Raw genomic sequence first — 14,434 nt, 5'->3', positions numbered from 1 at the left:
CCATTTTGGAGTTAAAAGAGCCGATAAGTAATTTTCAATAGGACCAAAGAGCTCTTGAATGAGATGAGGATCAGGATCATGAAGCCCTCTTCAGGTGGCGTCGCCATGGCAGGTAAAGTATACGGTAACAGCTCAGATAGAGATCCAGTAGGACCATGACTGGTCCTCTGGTTGAGGATATGGTCACAGTGAGGTGTAATAAACACTCTACAGCACCTGGAATATTTCCATTTATGTCAATTAACATTTTTCTATGGATGTAAATTCAATCCAAATTAATGTGCCTTTATTTAAACTGCCTCCACCTGATTTCCAACCAAGCAACAGTGGCAGGAAGAACTCCTTTTTACCAGGAAGAAACCCAGGATGGACTCATTTGGTGGGACTCTCCTCCTGATGAAAATAAATAGAATTTAGGATCTAAACTTAGGCTGAAATAAGATTATGTCCTCACGCCAATAGGCCAGGTTATTTAATAATAATAAATGTCACGGCCGTGTTTTTGTGTAACATTTACACGTCTGGCCTGTGGTCACGGATGCCTCATATGTGTTGTATTTCATGAAAATGTTAGCATGTTGTCAATAATACAAAACCAAATTATTCCGGCCACAGCTGGACAGATCAGGCGATGCCATGATCCCATCCCCAACGACCGCGGGGCCCTATCTAATAATGGCCTTTAATGGCCGCTGATTAATGCACATAATGAAAGGCCATCAATAGCAATAACGTGCGCGGGGTTGACCGGTGGACGCGGTCTGGTCATTCCACCTACAGCTCGTCAGCAAAAAGTGAACCCGTGACACCTTTTTATTTACACCTCAAACACATCATTTGCCTCCCCGGCCTGCTGTTGGTAAATTCCCCCTCTCTCCTTTTCCAGCCAAAATGTATTGCCATTTAAACATGACAAAGAGGGCATTGAGGTGGTCATTACAATAATCCATCATGTCTACCAGTGGTTGGATCCAGCCTTGCGGTAAATCCAATCTAAGCAGGGTCAACACTGTTTTTTCTTCTTTCCCCTCCTCAGTATGGCTGACTGCTGTGTCTGCTCGGCTGTCATCAGTCAGCTTTTGTCAACGTGAGGCCACCAGAGACACATTAATGCTGCAGACCTGACACACACACACACACACACACACACACACACACTCATGTTCACATTTTGCAGCTTTGCTTCAGCTAAACTTCATCCAACATGATTTACATAGATTTATGTGCGCTTTGGTTCATATCTGCAAAAACTGGCCAATGACAACAGGAGGTTCGCCTCCATCGACGGGAACAAAAAAGGACGTGTTGATGGCAGGGTGACGTGTGACTTTTAAAGGGTGGTCGATTATGTTCAGGAATCCTTCACACACTTGGCTCCGACAGGTGAGAAACGTTGCAGTTGCTATTGCCCAAGAAGCTGATAGAGAGCGTGCCCAGTGTCCCCTCTCGCTCAGGCTGGTTTCCAGCTGCCATATCTGCAGTCTCTTCTCACCGCTCAGCAATTAAATGTGTGACTCTCAGCACAGCCTTATCATTAGCGGGGCTGTCTGAGACGCTGTGAACCCACCCAAAGAAAAACCCTCTTCCAACACCAGGAGGACTGACGGTTGCTGGCTGGTTTAAAATGCTTTTCCTTTGTAGTAACATTTCATTTCATTGATTTCTTAGATTTCTAGGGTTAGATTGCTGCAGCTGGTTGCTTTGGTACATATCGTTTTGCCCCCGCACGTCATTGCTGCCATTATATATGTGATATATTCCTCATCCAGAACCTGCACTTCAGCTCAACAGGAGAGGGCTGAAGAGTTTTCTTCAGAGGCGACGCCACTGGATGACAGCGGAACGGAGTGAACAGGACAGGTTCATCTATTTGGAGATAGACAAAGCTCCCACACGGGGGCAAACAGTCTATAAGAGAATGTAAATGAAGTAGCCTGTGCCAACAAACTAGTACTTTCTCTCTATCATGAATAAATATTAGTGGTTCCCGCTCGCCAGGCTAGCGCGCTTGTTCTCTCGCATTCCTCGCGTCCTGTTGCTACACAGTGGAGCTTCGCCTCCGTCGTCTTCGTCGTCCTCGGACACGGAGACACGGAGGCCGGCTGGTTATCAAAGAGCCTGTTGGAGGGTAAACATAAAGTCATTAACCTGCGACCTGCCGGACGGAGGCGGGCAGTCTGGGGCGGCCCGGCTGGACTGTTTGGAGAGGAGATTCCCTGGAGTCTCTGGAAGGTGTCAGGAGGAAATGGGCTCTTCCAATTGGCTTTACCACCAAAGTGATAGTGACTCTGGTTAACCTGCAGGTATTCATGTCTGAAAAGCCCTCTGAAGACAGATAAAATGTAAAATATAGTTCAGCTAAGAGGATGATGCCATTTAATATGAGGTCTTCAACACTCCCACAATCGCATACAGTAAAACAGGATATCAAATATTCATGTTTCCCACAGTGGCGCCAGAAATTCCCAGTTTTGGGATGAATATAGTCTTTGATGTGATGGGGGGGACCATCCTCTACTATGCTAAGTAATAAAAGAGAAATGTTCTATATTATTTCTCCTTTTGTTGTTGTTTTGTATTCATGGTCATCTCTCCAGATATTCCTTTACTCTTCCTACTTTCTTTGGCTGTCCAAAAGAATTCTGGTAACTCAGGAATCAAACCCGCAGATGTTTACAGTGAAACGTGCTGACATTCCCTTAAAGCCTGACCAGTAAAGCGACCAGCGTGGTGTCTTGAGGGCCTGCTGATGGTTCACATGCATCCTCCCCAGGCCTCTTCTGAGTCCTCCAAAATTCCGCTCTGTCGTGGAATAATCGAGGACTGTATGAGAAATAATTTTGGCGTTTTTTCCCCCCTTTTGCAACTGTTTTTTTTTTTTACGTGCATATTGAAAATGTGCACCCAAACGGACCATCGGCAAACACACCTCGTCCGGTTCCACATGAATTTGGCAGCGGTGTGCGTGTGTGGAGGGTTTCCTGGCAGGAAGGGGGGGATAATCATGCTGATGTGAAGCAGAAAGTTGGAGCAGCAGCATGTGAAGAGTTGATTTGAACGCTGTCTCTGGTGACAGACTGCTGTCTCCTCTGCGCTGAGCTTTAAATTGTTTCTCTGTCAGGGAGAATGGAGGGGATAAACTGCAGCCTCCAATCCCCAGACCCATTTAGGGAGCAGATGAAAAGGCGGACGGACAGGCTATACATGTTCCTCCACTTTTATTCAGCGGCAGCCAGCTGATAAACAAAACAGCAAATATCCACTGCATTTTTTGACAGCCACTTTTCACCTGCCACTGCACATGAAGATGCCACCCGCTCTCTTCCTCCTCTATCGCCGTCAGTCAAAACAGACTCTCCCTCTTCCTTTCCGCTCTCCCGCTGACATCCATTCAAATTGCAATCTGAGAATAATTATCGCATTATGGGAACAGAAGTCATTATTCAGAACATGATTAAATGTTTCCGTGTCTATTGACTCTCAGCTGTGTGATTTATACATTTGTTTAGTCAATAGTGTAGTTGAAACGATGCCATTAATTATGTATGGAGAGTCTAGAGGCTGCCTCCTCCTCCTCCTCCTCTCCTCCTCCTCCTCCTCCTCCTCCTCTCCTCCTCCTCCTCCTGACAGATGTAAGAGCTGGAATCATCAGAGTTTAGGGAATTGAACAGTCCCCCAATCTATCTCAAGCTCCATCTTTACACTCTTTATCTCCCTTTTACAACATCCCTGCCTCCCTCCCTCACCCATCCCTCCCTCTGCCTCCCTCTCAGCTAATGAACTGTAAGTCCTTAAAGCTTCATGCTGCAGCTGAACAGTTTCTTTAAAAAGGTATATACAGTAAATGATTGGATTGATTTATATTTGACATACTTGTCCAACTACGTCACTATTTTCTCCCTTGAACGGCATCGGTGCAGTTTTTTCACGGAAACAGGGTTTCGATTCATTGACCGAGGTGCGATACGTCCGCCTGTAGCGTTTCCAGGGTGACTGAAGGTAGCTAGCAACAATACTGGTTACATTTTAAATGGTCAGGGGTCATACTGTCATACTGGGCATCAAAACCAGCTTCTCTGCGCAGCAGTAGAGGTGGTATCAATCTAGCATCGGCCGTCTTCTCCAATTTAGGAGAAATACGCACAATTTAGGAGTTTCAGTCATTTATATCAACTGAATGACAACTAATGGAAGACGGTGGAACAAAATTTTGAAAAAGAAAAATGAAAATACACAGAAGATTCTCAGATGACGAGACAAATGTGTTTTCTATCCTTTAGTCCTTTTATCTGAGCTCCAGCTCTAACCTGCAGGCCTACATGTCACAATCCTGAGCTGCGATAAAAGACGGCGGGTAAATCCATTATAACTCAGAAAAATGACCCATTATTCTCCATTGTTAATGTAGCAGGATCTCTGGTCTCTGCTGTCTGTCGCTGAGAGATGTCTGTGGTCTTACTCAGAGGTCAGAGGTTGTCACTTTGTCAAGTCTCCCCTGAGTAATTTCCATTTTAATGTCACACTTCCAATCCATCAAAGATGTGACGGACATCAAACAGCAGCTTTAAGTCTTCTTCCCCAGGGCTCTGTCCCTTTAATCAGGTGATATTTCTCTGTTTCTGCCCTGACAGCCGCTCTGCAGCGCTCGTTCCATCAGCGCTTCTTTAGCCTGTCCTACACTTAAACACTGAGGAGATGGAAATGCCAGAAGATAAACTACTTATATTTGGGTATCCCCCCCCCCCCCCCCCCCTGCATAGCAACGTCTGAATGTACATGCATACCAGAAGACTATCTGCATCATGGGATAAAAAATGACAAGTGAATTTGAATCTGTTTACTGATTTGCTATGAAAGAACGGAGCCTCGGTGGTGACTGAGGACCATTATTGGTGTGTAGAGCTTTGACAATCAATCAGGTGAACGAAATAACACATCAGAACACTTAATAGGCAGCAGCCTGTATGGTTGTTGAAGACATTTTTGTTGTTTATATGGAGAAAAAACAGGATATTACTTGGACATTAGGAACAACTCCACATAGTGTTTTTTGTAATTTAATTGAATTAAATGAGGTTTAGCTTTGAGGGTCTTCCGTGAGAACTACAACTGAAAGAACAGCTATATTTACATATATTTATATTTAAAGAGTCACAGTTGGAACAAGTAATACTTTAGGATAATGGAGCACATCTTCAGGGTCCCCCAAGGCCAGAAATTGTCCACCTAGTAGGACAGAAATTCCGGCTGGATTACGACCTCCGAGGACGGGGTCTGGAGACCCCTGAACACGTTATGGATTACACTGGGAGTCAAACTCATTTGAGCATTAAAGCTGGTGTTGCTGCGTCATGATCGTCATGATTGAAGATTTGTTTTTGTTTTTTCACTTTGGGACAAAGGTGTGTGGCGTATGTGTGTGTGTGTGTGTGTGTGTGTGTGTGGCTGTTGACCTGCTGACTGGGGATCTGCCGCTTCACGCACCATCATTCTCCCTGTCAGTGTCAGCGGCGGAGGAGCACCACATCACGCCACTATTTCACAAACAAAATGATGTTTTCGGCGCTGTGAGCGATGGCCAGTTCCAGTCGCTGCGTCCCCCCTCATGCCTGACTCGGGATATTAATGCGCTCCAGTAACTGTTAATTTCACTTTGCAGAAGTGATTTATGGGTAGACAGAGAGGAGAGGCATAATCTAATTGAGATCAGAATGGCTGTTTCTCACACAGTGGCTGCTGCACATTCCAGATGGGACGCCATGATTAATGCATAATGAGCAAATAATCCATGAAATTAATAACAACAACAAAAAGCAGCAATGATTCTGGAGCTCTTTGTGGAAAGGAGAATAAATATAAATAGGAATCAGAGTTGTTGGGTTTTTTTATTATTGTAGCTGTGTTTCACTCTGAGTGTATTTCTGTGTGGCGCACACTTGAAGGGAGAGCAGCAGGCAGCACAATCAATGGAGAGGAGCAGCATAATCAATCTGAGATTGGACTGTCTGTCTGCTCGCTTTATAAAACAACAAACAGCCGGGCGGGGTGTGCAGCCTTCAGTCATGTGACAGGAAGGAGCCTCTCCACACCAACTGAGTGCAGCGGTGCTGATTTTAGACTGTGAGATGATTGAGGAACCTTAACAGGGGGAAAAACTGGAGCTCTGATCAATAAAGAGGTTCGCAGCAGAAAAGCAGAGGAGGAAATCGGAATAAAAACACAGTATGAATCCAACCAAAGAGCTGAAACCATTTTAAATAACTGATGACATTGTTCTGATGCTGCCTGCTCAAAGGTGAAGGCATCCGTCTTCATTTTATTGGAAACCGACTTTCAGGTTTTCACCATTTTCTGACATTTTACAGCCGAAAAGGATGAACGGCCTGAACATAAGCGGGTCCTTTTAAGCCTATGAATCGCCTCGGATTGCCTTGATCAGCAATAAATGGATAAACGTGATTTAAAATCTTCATTAGAATATCTCGGCGCTGGGCATTAGCCATCTAAGTGTACTTGAGAAGATGAACGTCGCGCGAAAAAGGGAAGATGGTAAAAGAAGTGGGCCGTTAATCGATTGACAAAACTATAATGTTTGCGGCTTAAAGCGGCAGCTGCCTCTTCTGTCACAAAGGATCCATAACGCTAAACGCTGACACCTTTCTGGAGAATTTGCTCTATTGATTTTTACATAAGAATTCATCTTTCTGCATTAGAACACACCGCAGAGCCATCAGCCATATTTATCAGCATTTGATTGATGCGTTGTCGTGCAGACGAGAATGCGAGGTTAAAGTGTCTCAGAGGTAATGCACTGTGTGTTTAATACAGAGGTGAGGGGTGGCCGGGGTATTACATCGCCGCATTTATTTGCCTGCCGTGACTTCTGGCTGCACTGACCTGCATAGCTCACATTTCTCACACAGCCCATTTGCACAGCTGGAGCGGAGAGGCGCGGAGCTGCTGGCCGCCGTCAACTCCTGAAACCAACAGTCGAGGTTGGACTGTGGGATTTTCTGAGGTTCCGCTTCCATCCGTTACAAGGAGGAAATCTGAATGATTGGTATTTACACCCAGACTGACCTCCAACATTACAGGCGCTCAAACTAAAGGGGAGACATTTTCCCACGACTTCACTGTTTCCTTACCACAGAGAACATTTTTCATTAAATCTAATTCTTTAACTCTGCCTTTTTAAATCATTGAGAGAGGAGCATCTTTACCACTTATGTGTAAGCCGACACACTTGAGATGACGACTGGTTGCTCGGTTCAGCTCGACTTTATTTATGTGGCGCACGTTAAAATCAAGTTTGTCTCTATCAGCTTTACAGAAACCTCTTTTAAATGGAGGAAACTTTGAGCAGCTGCAACTAAACATGTTAAATATTGAATAAATGAAATAAACGTGCAGTTAAGGAGTACGAAACAAGCTTAAAACGGTGAAATTGTCTCATGCTTCCTCCTGGAGTCCACGCGGGTCGTCCATTATGATCCTGGACCCAGGCGGAGATGAAGTCCCAAAGGAGGGCAGCGATTTCACCTTAAGTAGAGAGCAGGCGCACGTTTCTCTCTCAATAAATACCTGAGGATTGGATTGGACACACTTAGAGTCATTGGCTGTAAATGAGAGAGAGCCTGAGGTCACCAGGCTTTATAGACCCATTATAATCTGCCTGGGAGGGACCAGTAGGGATCCACCTCAGCACCAGTTATCACATGCAGGGAACCCGTTATTGACCCATCGCTGGCTGCCACCGGGTTGTGATAGTTGCTAGAGTTTCTTATTTATAATTAAGGTAAACGAACCTACTATACTTTTAACAATATGAACTCAGAATTGTTTTAATTCCTCTCTTTTTTTTTACAAGGGATTAGGAAAAGTGTTTTCATTTACTTTATTGTTTTCTTATTCACAAATTAGATCCACATTAAAGTCCTCCCTCCGCCGCCACAGTGGCAGTTTGTGCTTCCGACCTGCCGTTTGACCCTTCCAGCGGCTCCTATCTGATTTCCCAGAGCCTCTTTGTCCGACCGACCCCTCCCTCATTCTCTGCTCCTGCCCCATGGAGATGCCCCACAGGGGCCTCTTTGTAATCCTGTAATGTGGAAAAATACCAATTTGTAACAATTTGTCTCACAGCAGTGTTAAAGTGCGCCGCAGTCACTCCCCTCTTTAACCAGCCTCCGGGACCTGGCGGCTACCCAGCATGCACTGCGGCTGCAGCTTTCAATAGACCGTGGTCAATTAAAATAAACAAACGGTTTGGTTGTAAGTCAATCATCCGTGAATATGGATCAGTGGAAGGGGAAAAAATATGGATCAGAAAAGACAGAAAGGAAGAAAAATGTTTTAAAACCTATAGAAACAAAAATAGTCTTTTAGGAGACGTCTCGTTGTAGACTTAATCAGACTGTGCACTAAATCCAGAGCTGGCGCAACATAAAAGCAGGTTAGGAGCCACATAAAATAAAGAGTGATAGATGGAGTATGCCCGGCAGGACTTCTCCTGAAGGATTACAAATTGAATTACTGCATCATCTTAAGAACAGATGAAGAATTTATAATTTAATGATAAACAGATTCTAATGATAATGGCAGGGAGAGCAACAAGATGGACATTCTTAAAGGTAACCTTCATTCAATTAAATACTTAAAAGTCAATCCAGTTTCCGAGAGGAAGCCGGGTTAATGCACGCAAATCCTTCCAGAAGAACTCCTCCGGGGTGGTTGCAGCAGGAAAGATCTATTCTAAGATGCCAGATAACAATATATAACTTTATAATTTTCTGCTGCGACAGGGAAGAGGTTTATTTAGTCTATAAGTTTTTTTATCAGCTTCTTATAGAAGAGCAGGAAGTGTGGAGGACTTTGGGCTGGATTTTACTGCCCTCCTAATCACCCAGGATTTGGCTTTAATGGGGTCTGAGGAACGTCCACGCTGCTCTGCCTAAAAGAGCTCCAGTCGGGGCTGACGTATCGGTGTGAATGTGAGCGATCTGCACCCCTCTCACTCTCGAGGTGACGGGCGGGGTTAACGAGACAGAGGCGCCTCCTCAACTTCTGGGGGGGCGACATAACTAAAGAGGCATTAACGCCCAGTTGCGACATCACTGAACAAACGGCGGGGCCTCGGCGAGCATGGGAAAACAGCATTATGGTCCCGTGGTGAATCGACGGGGAAAACAAGGCACAATCTGAGCCTTGTGTCGAGCGGCGCGTCTCCACCTAGGTCTGCACCGAGCTGACAACTTTCTATCACGTCCACCAACTTTCCCAGGCGGTGTCAAACCCCCATGAATGGAGCCGTTCCTGACGCTCAGCTCGTAAATCAGACTCCCACCCAGGAGACGCAACGTGTTGACACGGGTGCGGTTTCGCCACGGCGCGGTAAACGCGGCACCGCGTCTCAGCCCTCACCTCCGGAATCAATGAAGATCCTTCAGTTTTCATTATAGAAATTCACGGAAGCCGTTTTATCAGAGCCTTGAATATCCCAGAGCCATTCCGAAAGTGAAATAAGGCACCTTTGGCTCGTTCGATTCCGTCGGGGCCGACTGCAAACACGTGCTAACCGTGCTAGCAAAGGAAAACCATGCACACGACGGTTTGGGTAGCTGAGGGACACCGGTTCCAGGTCTTTGATCGGAATCCCCCCACATTTGAGAGTACGAGCACGGAATGCTACAACTGGACGCCATTACTCAATCACAAACAAACAATTGTGATCGTCTGCGGCTGAATTTGAGAAACCACTGTAACCCCAAAGAGCAGCTTCGTGATTTGTGAGCCGTCACACTGGCCGCTACAACAGAGGCGTTTAATTACTTACATCCATTAAAAGGCGGTGCTGACGCTCTGATAACCGGCGGGGCCGCCGTTAACGTCGCAGATGCGGGAGGAGTCATCAATATCCGCCCGTATTGACGGAAGTGTCCGGATAAGATGTGCGTTTGGTTTTAGTGCGGATTTCCTCTTTGAGCCCGAGACGGCGCCGTGAACTCGCTTCACCCAGCGCTAATATCCCAAATGCTTCTTATGACCTACTTATGAAGTCAACCTCTGAGAAACTATTGATCCGAACGCCACATGATGCGACGCGTCTGTGCCAAGTCATGCTGGAACAGAAAGGGGCTTAAGTGCAAGGAGGGTTGCAACCCCCCCCCCCCATACCACCACCTTCATTTTCCTTATGACCAGACGCTCCTGCGGGTCAAAGGGCAGAGGTCATTCTCCCGCCCAAGGTCGTCCCGTATTAACATTGCGTTGGAGTTAATTCAATTTCAAAACAACAGCCATTAAAGACAAATATGAAATCCTTTTGAGCAGTGGCGGGGGTGGATGGGGGTCGGGGGTGGGGGGTGATCGAATGCCCGTCTGATTTAACTGCCAAAGTATTTTCCTCTGCATATTTAATCAATGCTTACGACTCATAATAGCCCGGGTCAGCGGCGTGGAGATTTCCATAATCGATGAGAAGAGGTTCCGGGGTTCAGCGGGTTATTGCGCCCCCCCCCACCTCATTTTTCATTGAGTTATTTATTGCCGGGGTGTCTGTCAGATGGCAGAAAGTGTGCCGGAGCTCAGAAGGGCTGTTTTCCTGGCCGAGGCACTTACTGAGGCAGCCAGCCCACCTGAGGTCACCGGCTGTCTGTCTGAGGACTCTGCTGCTCTGCTCCCACTCAGACGTGTCCTCGTCTGTCTCGCGTTTAGACTCTTGTCCATGTCCCAGCACATGCGATAGTGGGCAATATGCCCCTTTACCTTATTTCTACAGGAGTTTTTCCAGTTGTCCAACACAAGGGGTATTTGGGGGGGTTGAGAGGGACCTAAAACTGGCGTTGTGAGTCCAATTGATTTGATTTGATCCTGTTTGTGTCGGGACCGTCCAGTGTCCAGTATCTTGTCATTGTCCTTGTCCTCGTCACATCGCGTTTTATTTTGAAGTCTGGCGTCATCCTCGTCTTCCTGTCAAGTTTCCCACCTGTGTGATTGCCCATCCAAATGTGTTCCACCTGTGTCTCATTGTGGTCCACCTGTGTCCTCGTTGTGGTCCACCTGTGTCTCGTGGTCCACCTGTGTCTCGTGGTCCACCTGTGTCTCGTTGTGGACCTTTGTGAAACCTATTCCTTCCCTTCTTGACCTTCAAGCTGCAGGTGTTTGACCTCTTGATAATTGACCACTTCTTAATAAATAGCCTCTGATTTCGCCCGGACGTCCTGACTCGGTGGTTCTGACGCCTTTGAGCTCCCGACAGTTTGATTTTTACCGCAGCTTGTGAAACAGCTCCTGATGCTGCGGAGGCGTAAAGAGCCTCCACAAATCAGCAGCCTGCCAATAAAGGAAAAAATGAGAACCTGTTTAAGCCGGTGGAGGTGCAGCGGTGCCTCCGCGGTCGGTCAATAAACCAAACAACAGGCCGGCAGGTTGGATCAGGCCGGTCTGGCCACAAGGTCAGCGAAGACGTGCGAGCGAACGCTTCAACAGACACCGAGAACGGGCCGATTTAAATATCAATAACTGGCTGCTAATTGTCACGACTGTGACCTCTGCGTGACAACGGTTTCATTTGGTTTTAATTTTTTAAAACTCTCTTCCTGACCGACTGTGCTGAAGATCGGGGCGGTTTCATATGGTTCGGACGCGGCTGCATGGCTGCTATCACCGTTTTAGCACCACGCCAAGATGTTATCAAGATGTTATCTGTGGTCCCCGCCTAATTATTCGGCCCGAACGCGGGAGTTCCTCTGAACTTTGTGACACACAAATCAGGTGTACAGACGAAGAGGGAGCAGGGAGGCAGCCGACCTTCCACTGCGAGAGGGCGGGAGCCATCGCCGCTGATTAAACCTGTCTCACCCTCCGGTTTAATTAAAGTCCCCTCGGCTGACCAGTCAAAACCAGAAACTTTGAATTTCCTCCCCTACCCTCAGTTCTTGTATCGTGTTATTTTTGTGTGTTTATTCGAAACGTGCACACCGATTGTTCAGGAACACCGAGAAGGATGATTTCTTCCTGCCTTTAGGGGCTTCGAAGTGATTTATTCTGGGGCTTGTTCATTAATGTGGGCCAGCGATTGATCTTCTCCTCGCCGTGGTTTATTGTTTGCTCTAAAAGACCATCGAAAGTTTCACATTTTTTCCAATAAACGCCTCTTAAATCTCACTTCTCCCGGCAACATACTGTAATTCGGTGTCCTGCTGAGCATTTCCTGTGAATGATGTCGAGCGGCTCTTCATTTTTCATCCGGGAACTTTACGTTTAATGTTGTGTCCCCCCCCCCCCCCAAAATAGTCACACAGAAAAGCTTGTCAATGCTCATGTGTCACCCACATATGAGCCCTCCCTCCTGTAATGGAGTGATGAACACCCCCCCTTCCCCAAACATTTGGTTAATGCAATGGGACCCCCTCCTTGTTTATCATGTGAAGCATTCAGTCTTGGACTGGGGGGGGGCACATTGTGCGGAGCTGCATTCGTCAAAACAGAGATCTGTGCGGGGGGCTAATGATCCCTGTGAAATTAATGAGTCCATAAAGTCGAAAAATCCACAGTTCACGCGGGCGTGACGAGATCCTCTGACTTTGATAAACCGTCAAATGGCGGATAATCAGCTGGGAGGCGGCTCGTCGGGCCCCCGCAGCCCCTCAGCCGTGGGAGAAGGTGACATCTCCCTTCGCTCCCTCCACAGGACCGAACATCAGAGGGCAACGTTCCGCCGCTGTTGCACAGTTGTGCTGCATTCACGCAGTAAATTATTGGGTGAGCGGATCATATGAGCTTCAAATGTATTTAATTGTTGTTATTCGCAGTAGTAGTAGCAGCAGCATGGAGCCGGTCACTGGCTCTTACCATTGTTTTACTAAACTAGATGGGGGGGTGTTTGTTTTGCTTTTGTTCAACTCCACTTTGAATCCATCAAAACACTAAAAATGAAGTTTTGTTTTCCTGATTTCAGGCGTGCGCCGATACTGTAATTATAGCAGGATGCCGAACACATTCCACTTTATATTCAACTTTATTTACGCTGCATCTGTTACAATCAAGAAACCCAACACGTGACCCCTGGAGCGAGCCCGGAGTGACTCTGCATTTGTGTATCCAAGGATTAATAACACTTGAGTCGTCATAAAAACGCCGGCGAGCGTGATGAGGCCCCCCAGTGTCCATCAGCGTCGGCCTCCATTGCTTTAATTCCATTTAAGGCCGATTCAGTTTATTACCTGATGAGTGTCATCAGAGAACCACTCTGCACTGGCAGAGGTGCCAACAAGGAGAGGCTAAAGGAGGTGTGTGTGTGTGTGTGTGTGTGTGTGTATGGGGGGGGGTACCAGAAAAGCCCCCCCAGTCCCACCTCCACCTGCCGAGATGAATGGATAATCAGGCTTTGATTTTGTGGTCGGCGTCCAACAGACAGGAGGAATCTATTACTTCACTGCCATCTCCTAAGTGTTTGCCCCCCACCAGCCTGACCCTGCCACTTTATCTGTTGCTTTTTATTTGCAGAGTGCATGGTGTCCATATGTTACGTTAATAGTTGCTATAATTCTTGTGCAACAGGGATCGTGTTTTATAAGACCAGAGTAGGAAGAGAGCGGCAAAGAATGCATTTTAATAAAAACCCCGCGGCGACACGCTAATGGGCCGACCCCCAGATATTTGCATAGAGATGAATTACGGCGGGACGCCTTGACGTGACTTTTAAAATATGATTGAGGAGGTTATTATTGCTGCACAGTGATACACGTTAGCAGGTTATTTTAGCGTGGCTAGTGCTAATAAAATTCCGAACAAAAGACTCGGGTGATGAGGGCGGGTTTTTTATTGCCAGAGTCTGCTGAAGGTGCTCATTGTGTCATTACTTCATCCTCCCCTCCCCCCCACAAACCTCATTCCCACAGCATGAGGAATATTTGCAACTTCCTCCTCAAAGGAGGCCGTGAAAGAGCGGAGTAGCGACTTCACACACGGCCGGTTAGCAGTCTGGACGTTTAAAAAGGTCACTTTTATAAGTTACTGTTTCTCAGTTTTGCTGAAATGAGTTGAGGGCCAGTGTGGGAGTTCTGAGGGCTGTGGCAATAATTGGGATATTTACTGAGCCTCCGTGAGGAGAGGTCGTTGCTATAATTACCCACAATGCACTGCCACAAGGACATTAGTAGTTTTGAAAAATATGCTCATCATGGAAAACAAATTACAAAAACGTCCTCTTAAACCACCCAAAATCATTTTCAACTCCATCATGGTGCACAAATGTGTTTATTGGGATCTTGAAATTGATTCAATAAGCCCAAGACAGAGTTTACCTGAGTGTGTGTGTGTGTGTGTGTGTGTGTGTGTGTGTGTGTGTGTGTGTGTGTAGATGTTAACCGATGGTCTGTCAGAACAAACGTGTGGTTTCTGTTGGTGGGTCTCATCGTGTGAGGACACCTGCTCA

The sequence above is a fragment of the Takifugu flavidus genome, chromosome 20, assembly GCF_003711565.1.
Source record: "Takifugu flavidus isolate HTHZ2018 chromosome 20, ASM371156v2, whole genome shotgun sequence".
Taxonomy (NCBI): domain Eukaryota; kingdom Metazoa; phylum Chordata; class Actinopteri; order Tetraodontiformes; family Tetraodontidae; genus Takifugu; species Takifugu flavidus.
Note: the sequence above shows the minus strand (reverse complement) of the source record.